Below are 20909 nucleotides of genomic sequence, written 5' to 3'. Positions count from 1 at the left end.
ATAGGGTTGTACTTTTGAAACCAAAATCACGTGATATATATATATTTGCTGTTCTTTAGGATGTCAAAAGCAAGAATTTAACAATTTTTAATTACTTTGAGAGAAAATCACGACCTGAACTTAGTGAGGTGACAGCATCTAATACCAATGTAAGTTTTTCTGTTGTACAGAAATGTGATACTTCCGTTGAAGAAAACGTTTCTAGCATAACAAAATCTGATGAATGTGAAAGTGGCCCTCAAAGTGTTACTACATTGGACTTTTTTCAGAAAATATTACATTATGTTCTTAAACTTAAAAAATCAAATCAAAATTTAACTAAACAATGTTGTTTAAATAAAAAGTCAAAATTATCTAGCTGTCTAAATTAGGGAAATAATAGTGCTTTATTACAGACTCGAATTTCTCTTAGTAGTTTCAGAAAATTATGAACACCCCCTTGAAAAAATTCTGCGTACGCCACTGTAAGGCTTCTTTCATTCTTTATTAGGAATCAGTCGAATTTTGTGGTCTTCCACATTAGCTTTCCTTATTTTACCTGTGAAAAGTGCTTGATGTTGGCACATAAGAGACACGATTTTTCTTCTTTCATCGGCGTTTAGATGATTAAGTTCTATTTCTTCGTTGATTTTTGTCTTTTTTGTTAGCACGGAATAGTCCTTTTCCGGAATCGTTAAGATTTCTCCAAATTCATCTTCATTTTCAAAAATTACACCAATGGCATTAGTCTGAGCTTGATATCGTCTCACCTTGTTTACATGAACATGTTTAACCCGACCGTCTGGTAGTTTAACCATATAAGAATGTGGCGGACAGTGTCTGATGACTTCTCCAGGTCCAGTCCATCAAGCATATAATTTATTGCTGCTATCTGGAATAAGCAAGTATACTAGATCTCCAGGCTTGAAACTTTTGCAGGCTGTTCTCCGGTTAAAGTAATCTGAATAGGCTTGTTGTTTTCCTTCTGCTACCAACTTTGCTTGTTCTGCTGCTTGTTCAAGGTTAATTTTTAATTCTTGCAGATAATCAGTTATAGATTTACTCATATTCAAAGGGATAGGAATGTCTCCGCACCAGCTAGACTTCAATACACTGAGTGGTCCTCTTGCTTCCATACATGAGTTTGAAGGGTGATACACCAGTAGTGCAGTTGGGAACTTCTCTGTAAGCGAATAATATAAAAGGTAAACATTTGTCCCAATCATGTGGATTTGTACGAATTACGTGATGTAGAGCATTCTTTAATACTTTATTATATCGTTCTACTAGGCCATTGCTTGCAGCATATCCTGGAACTGATAATCTGGGTGACGATCCGAGACAGTTTATGAATTCTTGTGTCATTTTTGATACGAAATTGGTGTCCTGGTCGCTTGCGATCATTCGGGGTATTCCGGTCCTCCTAAAAATTTCCAAAAGAGCGTTGCAAGTACATTTAGCATTTAAAGATCGTAAAGGGATCGCTTCTGACCATTGTGAATGTTGATCAACTAAACATAAAACGTATTTATGTTTTCTGGCAGAAGGTGGATCAATAGGTCCAATAATGTCCACATTCACTACTTCAAATGGTAGGTTGGGTCTTACGACAGGAGTTAGCGGAATTTTATCGGTACATCTTTCTGGGCTTCTTAACTGACACGCCTTGCATGTTCTACAATATTCTTCAACATCTTTAGCAAGTCCGGGCCAATAAAAAGAATACCGAACTCCTTCTTTTGTTTTTTTCATTCCTAGGTGAAAAGCAAAAATTGAATCAAGAGCAAGTTCAAGGACTTTTTTCTGTTTTCATTTTGGAAGTACCAGCTGAGTAGTAGGCTGTCCTAAGATGTTTTCTTTATGGTGAAGTATTCCTTTATCAATAAATAAATAACCGTTCTTCTTAATTTTCCCATAGCGCCAGGCATCTACTAGGGACGTACAATTTTGTTGTTTGTTTTTAAATTGTATTGCTTCACTCTCGCTATTCAATTGCACTTCTGAGTCACAAGCTCCGTCTTTAATTATGACGTCTTCACTAATTTGACCACACAGTATGTCTTCTTCGAAATGTAGGTGTTTCTTTTTTTTCGTTCGCATCTTTTTGTTCAGCCTTGGTTGTCATGGTAACGACTTCATTATTTTCAATTAAATTCAAAATGTTCGGAGGAGTGTATACAATTTTCTTGAATTCTATCTGTTACAGCAGCGAGAATTTTGACTGGCTCTAAACATAGTATTTTCTTTTTTCAAGACTATTTGGAAGCTCATGAGATCGGCGTCAATCCTTTCTCCGAATGCGCTACTAAGCATAATTTTACCCTTTTCTGTTTTCGATTTTGAAACTAAATTCTCATGTATCACTGGAATTTGACACCCGCTGTCTATCAAAGCTTTCGATGATTTGTTGTCAATTAGAACATCAATGAAATGTAAATTAATTTCAAGGTTGGAATTCCCGTTTAATAATTCAGAACGAATCTTGGCTGTTAAAACTTCGTTTTTCTTCGAATTATCCACCGCTGTACTAAATCGTTTTGGGCATTCTCTTGAGAAATGGGATTCGCCACAAATATAACAATCTTTTGTAATTCTTCTTGTTGTATTTTCTTCCTTTTTAAAACTTCTAAATTTCTGCTGTCTAGCATATGGGGGGATATATTTCGATTCTGTTTGGATTCTCTGTTCTCGTTCGAAACTTGGTTGTTTGAAATTTTTTTTTTTTTTGGAAATCTCTCGGTTTTGTTTACATATTCATTCTAACATTTTCGTAATCATCTAATTTACTGGATAAATCATTCGGAATTTTAAAATTACTCCAGACATCAATAAAATGTTCTTTCATTTCCAAAGGGACTTTTCTTTTAATTTGTTCCGTAATCATTAAATCACAAAGTTGTTCGAATGCTGTTATTTCTAATCCTCTTATCCATTCGTTGAAATAATTACTTAGTTTGTATGCGAAATCAAGCCAACTCGTCTCTGGCTTTTTCTGATGTTTTGTGAAAAACTGTCTGAATTTCTCGGGCGTCATTTTGAATCGTTTAACAATAGTTCATCTGTTGTTTCTTCTTCTTCTCTGGCGATAATTTGGACGACATCGTACGGCAGTAATCCTATTAAATGCGATACCCACAGTTCTTTCTTAATTCCTACTCGTTTCACTTGTCTCTCGAACAATACCAGGTATAAGCTGATGTCATTTATTTTCGGGTCGAACTTTTGAAGAATATTATGAAGTTCCAGTTTCGGTTTTATCAGATCATTTTTGCTCCTTCCGTTTTCACTACTTCTTGATTCATTTTGCAGACGCAATTTCTCTAATTCAAAATTTATTTCTTGGGTTCGTTTTCTTTCTACCGATTCCATTTCAGCTTCTTCTTTTCGTCTATTTTCTTCTAATTCGTCCTTACATTTTCTTTCTTCTATAAGAGAACTCAACAATTATTTCACAAAATCTTCCTCGTAGTTTTCGTTTTCTTTAGTTTCAATAATTTCAAATTTTCAGCATTCGTAATGCCCATTTCGTTGGCAATATTCAGCAAATCTTCTTTCTTGCCTCTCGCAAGGAAAGTCATCTTTTATTTATCAATATAAGCAGTTCGAGATAGAATATAATTATTCAAATCGATCCATAAAATCCTGTGCGGGCGCGACACGGCGGTTCGTGAGTAATGGACTTATTGAATATATACCAAGATTAAACTTAATAACATTTATTAAAAATTAGGAAAACAAAACATAAACAAATGAGCTTAAGCTGAACAACCTTGCTCGTTGCCGGTTAGAATATTAATTACTCCTTTTAAGAAGGAGATAACTACCAAAAGCAATGTGATGGCAGCACCATCTCTGAATTAAAACAAATAATAGTCAAAATGATAAATTCTGGTATCACAAGTACATTTTTGTGTCTGCTTCTATAACTTAAAACCTTGTCTGCACAAATTTAAAAACTCATGTAGTTAATTTTTGCAACTCAAAAGATTTTTTTTAATTTAACTATAAGAATCATAAATGTAAAAACATATATACAAAAAATATTTAATAATTATATTTTTTATAATTTCAGTTCAATAAAGTTAGAACAACTTAAGAATATCAAAATTAAGTCCCCTTATGCAATTTTAAAAAGCAACTTTCTCAATTTGATCATAATCAAATTAATTGAATGGTTCATGAAAGATAAAAAAATTTAATTTCTATTCTTTGGAAGGTTTTATTTAATTTTGTTAAAAAATATGATTTTAATTAACAAATATTTAAAAATTAATTTTCAACCATTATGAAATAAAATTATTTAGTTGATATTATTTTTAGAAGGTTGATATGAGATATGATTACTACAAAAATGTCTAAAACTACTTTTTTTAAAATTAAAGGCTTGCTATTTTTCTTCTTCTTTAAAATAAAAGAGGCAGACTTACAATGGCAAGGAAATCATATTCAAACAAAGATATGAAGCTTGTAACAAAAACAAATTTTCAGATTTATTGGATGCAGAGCCTTTAGAAGAAAGGAATTTTGTGTTAATGTGACCTAATGAAACAATCATCTTAAAATGTTTTAATATATCCCATTATACAATTAAATAACTACATAAATAAATCAACCTTGCCTCACTCTTATTATGGCTCTGGATAATGCTTTGATAACTTCTTTATGAACATCTCAATATATATATATATATATATTAGAAAAGAAAACAAATTTCATAGTTTTAATTTTTTTATAGTTTAAATTTTCTGTTTCTATCATTCCTATTACCTTAAAACTTAATTATATTCAAACTAGATGATTCTATGTATCAATGAAATTATCTTTTTCTTACAGTTTAGGATTTTGAAAAAAATTCGAGTTCAAAAATATTAATAGGATTGCAAAATAAACTGATAGATATAAATTAGATATAAAGAAAAAATTGAATCAAAGTTACGCATAATAGTATCGAAGTATGTATAATATTTGACGTGCCTTTGTATTGCTTGTTAAGATATTCCTAAAGATTAATCAACCTGCTATATAAATACACATAAGGGCGACCTTTGTGCTGAAGTAAGATAAAATAACGTTAAAGAGCACGTTATATATATGTAATACAAAAATTAAATACTTTTGTTAAAGCATTAAAACTTCATTCGTTTTCATACAATATCTTTGGTAAAGGATAAGGGTAGAAATTCTATTTTGGGACTTCAAGGCTAAAAACATGCCAATGAATAATAATTAGATTTATACTTCAAAAGAGAAGTTATTTTAAGATCTTTCACTTCCATATAAGGAAAGATTAAACGATTTGCTATGAGTAATAAATAAATTGATGAGGCATAAGAATACAAAAAAAGGCAATAATGACTGGCCTCTTCACAACTTTTAATCATCCTATATAATGTAGGAGCAATGTTTTTGGCGTGGCTTTTTGTTCTTTATCATGCTTAAGTAAAATCCGTCAGCTTAGACGGGAAATGGGTCTCTCCCCATCTCCAGTTTGGAGGGGGCTGAGATGTATGCTTTCACCATCGCTACTAAATAAAAAAGATTATGCACAACATGGACTCGTTAATCATGCTGCTTTGACTGTAAATTACTAAAAAATATCGGTGCGGATCCACCGTTATTACATATATATTTTTTGTGCTCCTTAACGTTGTTTTACCTTACTTTGAACCTGCTATATGTTTAAAATTGTGGAAATTAGTATTTAAGCAAGCCAGTTGATACCTAGGCATTGAAGTATATTTACAGTTAGCTTGAATTACTGCTTACTCTGCAATGAATACCTATCGAAGCATCAGATTCAATGAATCATTGTTGACTGATGCAGCAATAGCAGCTGAGTTACAAGTGGTTACTATATTAAACACGGCATCCATGAAAATTCATTTTTCTTAGATGCTTTTTCTCTGTTTAGGATAAGAGGCATTTCACTGATAATAATTACTAATCATTATTCAAATATTTGATAGCATTAAAAATTTATATTTCATTAAATACTTATTAACGACAATGATCAAATATAAAGATTATAATTTATATGTTATTGAATAATAACAAACTTTTGTTGTCTTCTTTTTAAACTAATTGAAGAGACCCAATAAACTAGCCCAACTGATGCAGCAATAGCAGAGGAGTTACGAGCGGCTACTTAACTGAACACGGGTGCCATTTTTTGAAATTGTAAAAATGATAATTATCCAATAATATACACTTGTTGCATGACCTGCACAAGTTGATCAGCCAGTCACGATAACACAAGGATAACTACAGCTTTAAATACAAATAGTTCCTTGACGATATTAGTTTTGCTTCTTTTTTATTTCCGATCATCAAAACAAGCAGAAAGAAGTTCAAGACAGTTACAGTTAAATTAAATTTCATGCAACATATTATAAAAAAACTTTCCGGAAATTAGTTATTTGTGTCCGCACTGTCTTGAATGCCAGCCGTTTTATAACCCTAAACTTTGGCGATCAGATGAAATGGGTGATTGCCAAACGAACTCTATCGCCAAGAGCTTGGATGCCCGATTTTTGAGCGTGTGAAAATGGCGGAAGCCCCTCGGGAAACCGGTTGTGCGCTAACGTTGACATCAGGGTCATTCTCATTGGATGCGATTTCTCCGCTTGCGAAAACTCTCACATATACGAGTACCTTATTGGCAAGTTGTTCGCATGTAAATATTTTCAACCAATCAGATTGTCATTCGCATGATACTCGAGTGAGAATAGACCTGTTCGACTGAGTTAGGATTTTGATATTTGGTCAATTTAGGAATTGGTAACTGGGCGGAGTGAGTTGGCTGCGCGGGATTTCATATTTTATCATCATGAAAGTTTTAATTACAGGTAATTCTTATTAATTAAAGATTTATAATATTAGTGTACGTTTCATAGCAGAATGTAAAAAAATTACATGAAATTTTTAAAAAGATTAATGAATTTTATTAAATATCTGTGAATACCACGCGTTAGATTTTAAAGTAAATAGTTTGTAAAATGTATGTATTTTAAGAAAATCGTTATAAAAATTCATTTATCAAAGTTTTTCTCTGCTTCCTTAGAAATCCTTTGTTTGATCTGCCGAAATTGTGTGAAGCAGTTTAGTAATGAAATTTCATTTAGTTAAATTACTTGATTTATGTTTATTTTAGTGACATAATACAGAGGTATCTTTTTTTTCTATGAAATATATTGCTAATTAAAATTTATTTTATATAGAAAGATTAATATTGAATTTTCTTAAAAATAGTAAAGAGGGTTTTGATCATGTCTAAAATAATTTGTTTCAATTTTATTGTAAACTAATCTAAAAAAAAAATTCTGAGAGAAATGGAACAAATATAGATAATATTTATCATTTTCATTCACAGTTACTGCATTCATTATTATTCTTTTAGGTTGTCTTAACTATTGAATAAATTATGAGCATGCATACTTTCAAAAAAAAATTTTATTCTATAGGTGTATCACATTTATGTGCAAAACAATTTGTACTCAATAATTTGTTTTATTTAAAATACATAATACAAATACTATAATAAATTAGAAGATAATTCAGATTAGCAAGTTATCTTAAATTTAAGTTATCTTTATTGTAGGGGTGCTCAACCTGCGGCCCGCCAACCCTCGATGTGCGGCCCGCATCCGCAATCTGAACAAAATGAAAAAAAAAAAAAAATATTTGTTTTTGAAAAATAATAATAAAAATTCTGTAATTTAAATTTACACTTTTAAGTTTTTGACGCACCCAATCTCAATCAATGTAGTTTTTCGATGGTTTACGCTACGGATTTCAGTATAGTTTTAAAAATCCCAATATTTTTAATACATCATTATTACGATTTACGAATTTTAATTACCACTTTTGACGCTTTTCGTATGTGCCAATTCCAATGACTTTTCGGTAGTTATTGCTACCCATTTTCAAGTAGTTTCTGAAATAGCGATCTTTGAAAGTTATAAAACGCTTTATTTGTGCAGACTTCATGGAAAATCTAAATGACTTTAAATCCTTTCTTCAATAGTTATTGCTGCACATTTCCGCCCGGTTTTTAAAACTTCGATATTTTAGCACGATATTATTACGAATCGCGAATAAAGAATCGCTCACTTAGATAACCATTTTTTGACGTGGCTTATTTGTAACGATTTTATCGCAAATCAAATTATTTTTCAATCGTTATTTTAGAAATTATTGCTACACATTTATACAAGGTTTTGAAAGTACCGATATTTTTTATACGCTATTGCGACATTTTAATTTCAAATCCCGCATTTAAATTACATAAAATTTTGATGGACTTTATTTACTCCAATTTCATCTGAAATATAAAAGTATTTTGGTTATTGTTTTAGTAGTTATTACGTTTTCCCCGTGATTTAAAAAGATTATGATATTTTTAAAACTATGGTTTGACAGCAGGCGAGTTTTGAATCGCGCATTAAAATAATTATTTTTTACGTGCTCTGTTTGTGCCGATTTTATCATCTGCGTTGTACCGATTGTAACACGCATTTTTTAAGAGGTTTTTCGAACGTGTTTTTTCTTCTTTCCTGTTATTGCTGCATTTTTATTTGTGATTTAGAATATATCTGATATTTTCACATAATATTACAACTCGTGAAATTCGATTCAGTTTTAATTTTATTTCGTAACTTAAAAAGTAATTACGTATCTTAGCAAATCAACACCTTCCCAGGAAAAAAAAACGAGATGTGTTTATATTAAACGCGGTCCGTTTTGCAAAAAAAATAATTCAAAACACGGCATAATTCTTTAGTCCCATGAACACGTGCAAGTTTAACAACACACATCGAACCTGTTCTTTTTGTTGTCACAGGTAATTTAAAAGTCATACATCGTAATTTGCATTTACGCTATTTGAAAATTGCGCATCGCATTTCGTATTAACATTAACGAGATTTAAAAATAATCCATCGCGTTTCGTATTTACGGAATTTAAAATCACATATCGCGATTCGTGTTCTGGCGTTTAAAATATCATCCGTTGCTACTTTTCTCGCAATTCATATGCACGCGTCTTAAAAACCATATATCGCGATTCATATTCATGCATTTTAAAAATCAAGTGTTGTGAGTAGTCCTTTCGCAATTTAAAAGCCACACGATTCGTATTCACGCGATTTGAAAAACAACCATCGAGTTTTTTATTTACGCAATTTAGAAATCACACATGGCAATTCGTATTCAAGCAATTAAAAAATAACACATAGCAATTCGTATTTAAGCAAAAGTAAACGTAAAAGTCTGTAGGGGAAAATGTAAACAAATAGAAATGTAAACAGTATTTTCCTCTTGGCTGTGTCACTTCCTGTTATCTCAGCTAGAAGGAAGTGGGTGTTTCTGTTTTAGTTAGTTATATCTTTGCTTTGGTTAGAGGATGTTTCTTCTCTTATGCTATGTTTAGAAAGAGCTATGTGATGTTAAAGAGTTATGTTTAGTTTGTTTGAATGTAGTGTTTCTTACTTTATATTTAAAGATTTATATTCAATAAATATAGTTGTATCTTTTCCATGAAGTGAATTCTTGAGTAGTAATAGATGTCTTCAATATATTATACTTAGTAAGCTGGCTCCTATTTTTCAACATTGGTTATGGGCCAGGACATTTTAGAAGGGGGCCGTGAACAATTTGTATTGATATTTAGAAATATATTTTGAAGAACTTTTATAGAGAATGGCTTTGCTACCAGAAGGCTTTAACTTATTAAGTTATGATAATTGGGACAGGTGGAAAACAGACATTAAAATTTTGTTATTAGATAAAGGCTGTTGGAAATTTATTGATGGAAAAGAAGAAGAGTTGGAAGATTCAGCTACAAGAAGAGAAAAACAGGAATTTGAATTGAGAAGAGATAGATCATTTTCTACATTGTATTATGCAATTCAGCCAGAATTCAGACCGCTTATTCAAGATTGTTTAGATGGTAAAAAGGCTTGGGAGAAATTGGTTCAGCATTTTGAGCCAAAAACAAGAGCCAGACTCATTCAGTTACTTGATGAGTTTTTTAGCATTAAGTATCAAGCTAATGAAAGTATAGGCCTTTTTATTGCTAGACTTAAAACAGCAGTGAAGAAGCTTAGTGAAGCAGGTCATGAATTAAATCAGTTGTTTCAAGGCTTCCAAGCAATAAGGCATCTACCACCTGAGTTCTCCGGTATAGTTCAGTTAATTTATCGTTGGAAGGATGAAGATTTTACGATTGATAAAATTGCCGAAGAACTGATAAGAGAAGAAAGCAGACTTACACAAGTGAAAGCTGATATTCGTCCAGAGGTTAGTGCGTTTAACATTTCTTCTATAAGTAAAGATGAAGAAAGATATGGAGACAGAAAAAAATCTCAAAGTAAATTTGTAGAAACTAATAGAAAAGTCATTGGTCCATGTCATCACTGCCACAAGTATGGACATTTAGTTGCAAATTGTAGAGATAGATATGCCAGAAATGTAAAGTCAAAGTGGGGTAAACAGAAAAGGAATTTCAATGATCAGTCAGCTGCTTTAGTTGAGACTTATTCAACACACTCTGTGGAAGTTGGTGAAACCATGATTGAAAATGATGATAAAATATGGGTTTTGGATTCCGCTGCAACTACACATTTCTGTAAAAATAAAATTTTAATGTCAAGTTATGAAGAAACAAATAATGTAAGCATGGCTTTGGCTGTTGGGGATACTTCTAGTAAGGTACTAGGAAAAGGAACTGTTGAATTTTCAGTTAAAGTAGGAGGAGAAATGAGTAATATAACTTTAACAAATGTTTTATACAACCCAAGTATTCGAAGAAACCTAATATCTATTTCACGATTAGAAGCTGCAGGAGCTAATTTTGTTGGAACGAAGGGAAAATTATGGATTTATTCAAATGATTGGTTGAAGTTATTTTATGCCACTAGAAGAGACGGGTTGTACTACCTGAAGCCATATAGATATAAAACTGGAACTCCAAAAGCTGAAAATAGTGGCTTTAATGTTGGCACTTGTAAATCAGGAACAGATATAGCTACATTGTGGCATAGGAGATATTGTCATATTAATTTTGACTACCTTAAGGAAACTAGCAAGAACCAGAGTGTAAGGGGATTACCTAATATAGAAAAACCAGATGAAAATTGTGACACTTGCCTCCTTGCCAAGTCCAATAGAATCTCATTTAAATCAATTCCAAGTCGTACTTCTCAACCACTTGAAGTAGTATATATGGATGTCTGTGGTCCTATGCCGAAAACTTCAAAAGAAGGAAATAGGTATTTTTTGGCAATTATAGATGATTACAGTCGTGCAGTAGTTTTATACCTTATGAGGAATAAAAGTGAAGCATTTAGGAAATTTAAGAATTATCATGCAAAGATGGAACACTTGACTGAAAGAAAATTAAAGTGTATCAGGAGTGACAATGGCGGTGAGTTCTGCAATAACCAATTTGAACAATACTTAGAAGAGCATGGAATTTGTGCTGAGCGAACTAATTACTATACGCCAGAAGAAAATGGTGTATGTGAAAGATTTAATAGAACTGCTCTGGATGCCATTAAATCTATGTTGAAGGATAGTAACATGAATGAAGAATGGTGGGATGAAGCAGTATGTTGTTTTGTTCATACGTGGAACAGAATTTCAAGAAAAGGAAAGAAAACACCGTATGAGATGTTGTATGGAAAGAAACCACCAGTAATGTATTTTAAAGTGTTTGGATGTAAGGCTTATGTTGGTGTACCTAAACAAAAGAGAAAGAAATTCCAAATGCGTGCCAAAGAAGGTATAATGTTAGGTTATGCTTTTTCAACCAAGGGCTACCGTATCTACTTACCTGAAGATCGTAAAGTTATAGAAACAAAAAATGTTAAATTCAATGAAAATGAATTTTCAGTGGAAGTCATCCTGGACCCAAGTAGAAAACCACCAAGAAAAACAAAATGGAATGAAGAAGAAGAATCAAGTGATGAAGATATTATTCATAGGCCAGAATTTGACTCAAGTTGTAGTCATGAAAACATCAAGAAGGTATCAGATTTAAACTGGTTAAGAAAAGCAACTAAACGATCAGATGGATCTAGAAATGATATTTATTATTTCATAGAAGGGTCTAAAAACCGATTTAGGTCATCAAATGACATTGAGAAATATTGTGATAGTCATGGAATTAAATTTGAAAAAGATATATTTGATTTTAGTGGTAGGAATGAATATTCTGGTAAAGTAACCAGAAATGAAGTCAGCATAGTACAAGAAGATGAAGCAAATTTAATTGAGTATAATATTCCAAAAAGCTACAAAGAAGCAGTTGAGTCAAGAAATTGTGAAAAATGGAAGAATGCAATGGAAGAGGAAATTGAAACGATGAAGAAAAGAGAAGTGTGGTCATTGGTAGAGAAACCGAAAGATACTAAAGTGATAGGTAGTAGATGGGTGTACAACCTAAAAACCGATGAATCGAATAAAATTGTGAGACATAAAGCCAGACTTGTTGCACAAGGATTTAAGCAACAACAGGGTATTGACTATTACGAAGTGTATAGTCCTGTGGTTAATTTTTCTCTCATAAGACTATGTTTTGCTATTTTTGTAGGTTTGATGAACTGGGTTCACTGTCAAGTCGATGTAAAAAGTGCATATTTATATGCAGACTTAACAGAAGAAATTTATATGGCACAACCTGAAGGTTTTGTAGTGGATCCATCAAAAGTGTGTAGATTAAAAAAGGCAATATATGGATTACATCAATCAGGACGTGAGTGGTACACTGAAGTAACTAGTGTGTTATATGAATTAAAGCTTGAAAAATTAGATTGGTGCAATGGAATATTCACAGGAGATAATGTGTTGCTATTGTTATATGTAGATGATATTGTGATAATGGGAAAAAGTCAAAAGAACGTAGATCTAATTTTAAAAGAGTTGAATCAAAATTTTGAATTAAAGGTTTTGGGAGAAACAAGGAAACTTCTAGGTATAGAATTTGAGAAAATTAATGGTCATTTAGTAATTCACCAGAAAGAATATATAGAGAATACAGTGAAGCATTTTAGTAAGTGGTACAACATACCCATAGTTTCATTGCCAATAGCTAAAGGATTAAATTTGTCAATGCAGGATTGCCCACAAACAGAAATAGAGAAAGCAGAAATGGAAAACATTCCATACCGAAGTGTTCTTGGATGTGTGTCCTTTATAGCAAGTAGGACAAGACCTGAAATATCTTATGCTGTTAATATTTTATCGCAGTATCAAGAAAATCCTGGTATCAAACATTGGCAAGCTTTACTGAAATTATTAGGGTATCTGCAATATACAAAAGAAAATATGCTTGATTTGTCGAAAATCTTAGATTTGTCAATAAAGTGCTACACGGATGCAGACCATGCATCAAACAGAGATGACAGAGTGTCAATAGGAGGAACTATTGTATATGTAGGTGATATCCCTATCTTGTGGAAAACCTTTAAACAGAAAAGTGTTTCAATTTCTACCATGGAGGCTGAGTATATCTCTTTATCGGAGTCAGCCAAGGAGTTAGTGTGGTTAAAAAATGTGCTAACTGATAAGAAACTCAAATTGAACGTACCAAGCTGTGAATTGTTTTGTGATAACAGGGCTGCTATTGATTTTTCTAAATCTGAGGTTGAGAACTCTCGCAGCAAACACATTGATGTTCGTTACCATTTTGTGAGACAATATGTGAATAACAAATTCTTTGAATTAAGATATGTTAGAACTTTGAACAATACAGCAGACTTGTTAACAAAGCCTACGGTTAAAGAACGAATGCGATCCTTCTGTAATAAAATATACTTAAGGACTTAACTCAAGATTACAAATAATTGTTTAACTTTTTAGCACAGCAAAAGGAAAAGGGGGCCGAATGTAGGGGAAAATGTAAACAAATAGAAATGTAAACAGTATTTTCCTCTTGGCTGTGTCACTTCCTGTTATCTCAGCTAGAAGGAAGTGGGTGTTTCTGTTTTAGTTAGTTATATCTTTGCTTTGGTTAGAGGATGTTTCTTCTCTTATGCTATGTTTAGAAAGAGCTATGTGATGTTAAAGAGTTATGTTTAGTTTGTTTGAATGTAGTGTTTCTTACTTTATATTTAAAGATTTATATTCAATAAATATAGTTGTATCTTTTCCATGAAGTGAATTCTTGAGTAGTAATAGATGTCTTCAATATATTATACTTAGTAAGCTGGCTCCTATTTTTCAACAGTGAGTAGTCCTTTCGCAATTTAAAAGCCACACGATTCGTATTCACGCGATTTGAAAAACAACCATCGAGTTTTTTATTTACGCAATTTAGAAATCACACATGGCAATTCGTATTCAAGCAATTAAAAAATAACACATAGCAATTCGTATTTAAGCAATTAAAATATAACACATCGCTATTTGTATTTCCGCGATTTAAAAACCCAGAAAGGAAGAACCCCATCTAGGACAAATTCCAAAACTGATTATATTATTTGCTCTAAGTTTAATACTACCCACAACAACAGTTTCTGTCGAAAGACTGTTTTCCAGAATGAATTTGGCCTGTTCAAAATTATAGAGTAGTATTTAAATACAATCATTACATTTTCATTTAATGGCTCAAAAAATGTCACATGATCAAGTAGATAAAATTATCACAATATTCAAAAATTTTGCAAATTACAGTATAACCATTAAGAAATTTTTTAAACCATTTTCTACCTTCTTGGAGTATTTTATATCATTTATGATTATATGCTGGGAAATGATTTGTATATCATTAAATTTTAACTGTATAAAAAATTTAATCAAGATAAGTTTCGTAAAGTAATGTAAATTTTATTGATTGTAAATAGTAAGTGTCATGTTAAAAATATATTCGTCATAAAAAGTTGTAAACAAGTATCTTAATAGTTTTTTATTATTAAAGAATATAGTTCCTTAAAATTTAATGTGTTTTCTTTCTTTCTTTTTCTTCCCTCTCTCAGCCTCTAATTATTAATTTAAAATAAAAATGTCTGAAAATTAAAGTACATTCCCTAATAAATGCTAAATCTTATTTTCCACTTAAGGGGTTTTGTTTTAGTTTTAATCATTTTTAACCCAATAAACTTTCTTTAAATCAAAGTATTTAACTTGAATTTATATTAATAACTAGAATATTTATTTATTTGAAATTTAATTCTATGAAGAAAAAAAATGTAACCTTAAAATTTATGTTTAAATGGACTTTTGTATTTTGTAATGTGATAAAAAAATTTTTCAATTTTTCCATAGTTTTTTAATTATTTCAATTTATCTAAATTTTTTCTGATAAATTGATTCTGATTTTCGAATTCTATTTTCCTTCTTAAGTAATCAGTTTTGCATTTTCTAATTTTAAACGTTTTAAAGTATTGTATTTTCTGCAAAGAGATTACAAGGTTAACCGGCAAAAAGAATTTAGTGTTATATGAACAATGATGTTTATATAACAATCACCACCAACAATTGCTTTCAATATGTCGGTCTAAACACTTTGGCATGCGGCCCTTCATTGGTCAATCTGCTGTGCATGTGGCCCTTCACTGAAAAAGGTTGTGCACCCCTACTTTATTGGATATTAATATGAAATTGAATTTTTTCAATTATTTAACTTCTCAAACTATATCTATAATTGTATTTTTTTCATTGCCCTAAGATTTTTGACAGTTTATGTGGACAATGTAAAGGAAACTTTTCATATTTCTTCTTTCTCTTCATAAAATACTTTTTTACTAGGTGATTCCCTGACAAAGTATTTGGCTAATAACTTAAATGCTGAATGAAAATGGGATATCGATGTTTGCACACCCTGGAATCGGTGTGGACAAATTAAGTGTGCAGTTGTGAAGGGACGATTGTGTTTTTGTCTTAATTCATGTTGGTAAGTTGAAATGTAATTTATTTACATATTCAATGATTATGTATCTAAACCATTTGTTGGCATTGTTAGTATCTTGTGTAACTATTCTAATTCAGATACTTATTTATTTTTTTATTAATAGTACTTATGGTTGTGCTATAAAATAATAATTTATTTTGCTTTTCTTAAAAATAAAGGAACTAATGATGTGCAATTGGGTACAATGCCCAACTTTAAAAAACTGGCTTTTGTGGTTAATAAAATTTGTGGGGTTATTGGTGAGATTTTGTTTGGTGATCTGTGGAAGAATAATTCTGGGTAGCCAGCCGCCAGGAACTAATAAAAAGAGAAGGGAACTCAGAAGGTATAACTCGTAACCACCCCCGGACAACTATCTACATGTGTTTTTTTTTTTTTTTGTTATTAAATTTGCAAGTTTAAAATCTGTTTAGCACCTTGGCGATTGTAATTGGCACGGCAGATCACAATACAGAAATATTTCTGAGTTTTTCTCGAACGAAGAGTTTAGAAATTTCTCTTGCTGAAAGATCAGTGTATGCATCAACATTTTGTTAATCTTGAAAACGTCACTATAAAGCGATTCAATGAAGTAATTAAAACTTTGTGAATTTTACTTGGGCTAATGTTCTATGAATCTGCTTTATCTGTGGATGAATGTATTGGTTAAGATCACATACATTTAAACTGCCAGGGCCATATTCAACTGGCAAACATCTTTGAAGAATGCATAGCAAAGTTGCTAAAAAAAGAAGTGTATTTATACACAACTTTATATACTAATAATATAAAAATATTGTAATCTTGTCTTGACATTTAGCCAGATAACCAGAACTCATCCCATACAAATAAGAAAGAGTAGTCACAGTCAGGTATCTGTTTCGAAGAGATTTGGGTCCGTTAACGAACTATTCACAAAATATCTTTTCATAGAAACGGACATTTCACAAAATAATTTATCCTTTACTCAGACCCTTCACAAATTTGTTTATCTTCATTATTGTTTTGTTAATCGAATAAACCCTTCCCGGGGGGGGGGGGGCAGAACGACAGATGTAATCTAAATAAATTCTGTCTTCGGCAGACACTTCTTCCTTTATTCGTCCGAAATGATTATTCTGCGTTCAGCAGTATAGGCAAAATACCAAATATTTGTATGTTGCATCTCTAATTTAGTAACAGCAATTGCTGTTTATTTTTTAAATTTTAATTTTTTTAATTATAATTTTACAGTGTTGGGCATAATCTTGTAAGTCTTTACAATTTAAAAACTCCTTGAGAAAGTTTTTTTTTTTTTTTTTTTGGCAATAACAGACCCTATTTGCACAAATTCACAAAAGCAGGACCCTGGTTGAAAGAATGTGACTTAAAGTTTTTTTTATATTCACAAATTACAAGTAATTTTTTCCCAATTTTACAAATACGGACCTTTTACAGAATGTCTGGACAGATCCCTGACAGTACTTGAACAGATTTAGTACTATGATGCTGTAAAGAAAAATATTCAGTAGAGAGTGTTTTTTTCTAATATTCTTATCTGTGCTACTTTACACAATGCAGAAATTTTTTTAGCTGCAATAGAATATTTTATGACTAGTTCTCTCTCTCAATGATTCTGGTTCTACCCTTAAAGGACAGAGGGAAGATTGTGTAGAGCATTGTACCTGAATTATAAATACTCTTCCACTTTAAATGCCTTTGGTAAAATATACTAAATGAATAATGCTAATAACGCTAATGAATAATGCCAATTGCTATTTCTAAATAGCAATGGGTATATGTTCAACACTAAAAGAGATTATAAAAAAATTTTAGATTGCACGGAGATTGATCTAATTCTATTCTTTGTTAGCTTAAATGAGATCTAGACTCAACAGAAGCTAATATGAGTGTCTCAGTTAGTATCTTTCTCTTTTATTACTATAATGTTTTGATTATTCGGAGAATTGTATATTTTTAACAGTGGCATTATACCTTAATCGTTGTGAGTTTTTTTTCCCCAACTGTATTGTTATAGTACGGATTGTTTACTTTTAGTACAGCACTGTTTATAAATTATTACAGTATTAATAAAATAATTAAAGTCAGAATGAATTAAATGATCTTTTAATGTTTATCAGTATTTGTCTTTAATCACACCGTGGTTAAGGAAGAGGCAGTGCCCTACCAGTTAGTATATTCCTCTTTTATTAATAATATATATTCTTTTACTTTGATTATTTCAAAAATATTTATTACTTTTGTTTTTATCAGTGGCATTTATTGCATTCTAAATAAAAACTAATTTAATGTTTGATCTAGATAGTAATAAGTTTAGAAAATTAATTTATGATTTTATTTTTTTATTCTTGTAAAAGGTTTAGAAAATAATATTCATTAAGGAACTGGTGATGTCGTCAGAATTTAGATGATTAGATACTAAAAAACTGGGAACAGTGCTATCAAACCTGAACAATGGACAAACACATCAACATGTACTGGCTCATCATTAAAAGTCAGCGTGGGGATAACACAACATGCACATTCCATGATCCATCATGGACTCGTGCCTTTAAGAAGCCTACGTGACTGTCTCTAGGGTAAACGGTGACTCAACAGTGCACACACCAACTGAACAATTGGCTGTGGGGTCATTTATGTTGTGTAAAGAAAATATAATAAAATCTGTGCTGTGACTAACTATTAAATGCTGTGATGTAATGTCCTGTGATTGTCTTGTTCTTAAAGCCATTAGTCTTTATATGTAAACCCTGATTGATGCTGCAATAGAAATATTAAATAATATTAATCAGACACTTTCCCTCTCTTTCAGATGTAAGTAACCTGACTAAATTGGGGATCTGCAAAAAGAAAAAATCGAGCAACAAAGCTAATGTTGCAATAATTTACACTCCTTTTTTATGTCTTGATTTTAAAGTGACAGATGTGTCAAATCCCCGAGTATGAGTTTGAGTGATGCTTCCACCCAAAAGAGTTGTGAAACCACTCTGAAAGTGTCGCAAGTATGCCATATGCGTGGAAAAAGATGGATATGCCAGATTTAATAATAATAAAAAAATTTCTGTTAATCTGTGCTTAAAACTTATACTTCTGTGCTAAATGTTCTTTCACTCTGTAATTCAAATTGATTCAAACTAATGTATGCAATCCTTTATTAGATTCACAATTTGAAGAGTTGTGCTTTTATCTATATACTTAACCATTGGTTGAAATCTTAACAAGGTATCTTGATTACAATATTAATTTGAAGCAACTTGTTCTCTTCTAGCTTTTGCCTGGATTCTGCTGATGATTCATGTTTGTCCCGGGGAATGGTCTCACAGCATTGTCTGCTTAAAGCTTTTCTGTGAGATATATTTACCAGGACTTGATTTTCTACAATGGTTTATGCAGAGTCTCATTTAGTTTGAAGAATATCTCTGTACCGTAACAAGATAACATTTCAGTCATTGATTTTGCTATATGTATTAAATATAATTGTATATTTTTTAAATTCATAAAAATAATTAAGCTCTTTATTTTCCGGCACGGTTGTCAGTTATTAATATAACTGAAGTCTTTGATTGGATTCTGATCCACTGTAGAATTTTAAAGTAACACGATTTCTATTTTTTTTTATCTAGAAAAATGCTTTTATTTTACAGCTGGCTAAGCAGACAATAGCATAGCTGCCAACTGTTCAGAATTTTTCGGATTTGTTCCTAATTTTTAAATCCAATCTGATATTTTTATAAAAATTCTGAATTTTCATAAAATTTTTGATTTTAAACCAATCCTTTTTTCTGATTGCCACAAGCATGCATCCTGTGATTATTGTGCTAAAGTAATTTTTAGTAGCTTTTTATTGGAAAATATTATTCCAATAGCTGTCTGTTGCTGATTATTTCACTAAATTATTATTTTTGGAAATTTTTTTTTTGTAGTATTTAAACACTTGCATCAGAAATATTTGTTTATGATGTAGATTATTATTTACCAGTGTTTTATAATTTGGAGATAAATAATTATATATTAATAGGTTATGTTTGTTTTTAATATATTATACCGGTATTCCTAATTATAAAACATTAATATTATAAGTTTCCCACAAAAGATAGTGTTTATAGTTTTGTTTTACTAATTTACATATTTAAATATATGTCTATTAATGTTATGATTTAATAATTAGATTTTTATCTTACTCTCGTAATTAGTGCGTATAATTTTGTCGCATATAGTGTTCCTCATTTTTGATTCCTAAGGTTGGCAGCTGTGCAATAGTTATAAAGAAAGACTTAGCTGCTCTTTTTCTCAGGATGATGCCACTGATAGTGGTCATAGACCTTATATGATTGCATCTGCAAGCACCTTCATAGAGTCAAGCTAGCTACCATACTCTGTCTATTGTGTAAGAAAAAAAACAAATATACGTGCTTCAAATTCTCAGATCCAAGTTGAATAATTTTTTTTTCTTCCTTTTTTATACTTTTTACATATGCTGTACTCTTACCACTAAAAATAAATATATTCAAAAGAAAATTTATCTCATTTATTTATTCTTTCTTGAAGATGTATATCAAGAGAAAGATACTATTTTATAGTACATATGTATCCAAGGTGCTACTACTATAACACTGCAACTATTTCAGTTTAAATGAATCTCAAGTTAGAATTTAATGCTACTATATTTAATTAAAATTTTGAAAATACGTCCAATAGTACGTTTAGAAGTTATTTGACTAAAATATTGATAAGTATTGTACAAGGGCTAGCTCTTGACCTGAGAAAAAAACAAGAGTTTCGGGAAACGAAAAGCGTTAGTTAACTTATTTTTAACGAACTGTAATTCAACTTTTTTTTATTTTCAACTAGCTGAATATCCACTCTTCGAACAGGATTAATAAAATCAAAAAAACAATAACTCGGTACTGAACAACCCAATGAAATCGTGGACAAAACTGAACGGTATATACTGACAAAATTAATAAGCAAAAACATAACAAAACCTGTTTTTTGTTGTTCAGCCCATTAAAATTGAGATTAACTGTATTCAACATTATTAGGC

General features: G+C 31.1%; 1 long non-coding RNA gene and 1 pseudogene across 2 annotated transcripts in view; one reads left to right on the top strand and one right to left on the bottom strand.

Annotated features, from left to right (window-relative positions):
• LOC107450346 (ATP-binding cassette sub-family D member 3-like) overlaps positions 1 to 6412 on the bottom strand; it is a 93789-nt pseudogene extending 87377 nt beyond the window's left edge. Inside the window, exon 1 of the transcript XR_015433111.1 lies at positions 6036 to 6412. The product of XR_015433111.1 is annotated as an ATP-binding cassette sub-family D member 3-like (transcript). The remainder of the gene's footprint in view (positions 1 to 6035) is intronic.
• Positions 6413 to 6763: 351 nt separating this feature from the next.
• Positions 6764 to 19462, top strand: LOC147811028 (uncharacterized). The gene is made up of 3 exons (XR_015433104.1): positions 6764 to 6824; positions 15724 to 15868; positions 18678 to 19462. It is a non-coding gene; the product is annotated as an uncharacterized LOC147811028 (long non-coding RNA).
• The last annotated feature ends 1447 nt before the right edge of the window (positions 19463 to 20909 follow it).

This window comes from Parasteatoda tepidariorum, chromosome 4 (genome assembly GCF_982258835.1).
Source record: "Parasteatoda tepidariorum strain Cologne lab strain chromosome 4, Ptep-v5.0, whole genome shotgun sequence".
In the NCBI taxonomy this organism is placed as follows: domain Eukaryota; kingdom Metazoa; phylum Arthropoda; class Arachnida; order Araneae; family Theridiidae; genus Parasteatoda; species Parasteatoda tepidariorum.
Note: the sequence above shows the minus strand (reverse complement) of the source record. Positions and strands in the feature narration are given on the sequence as shown.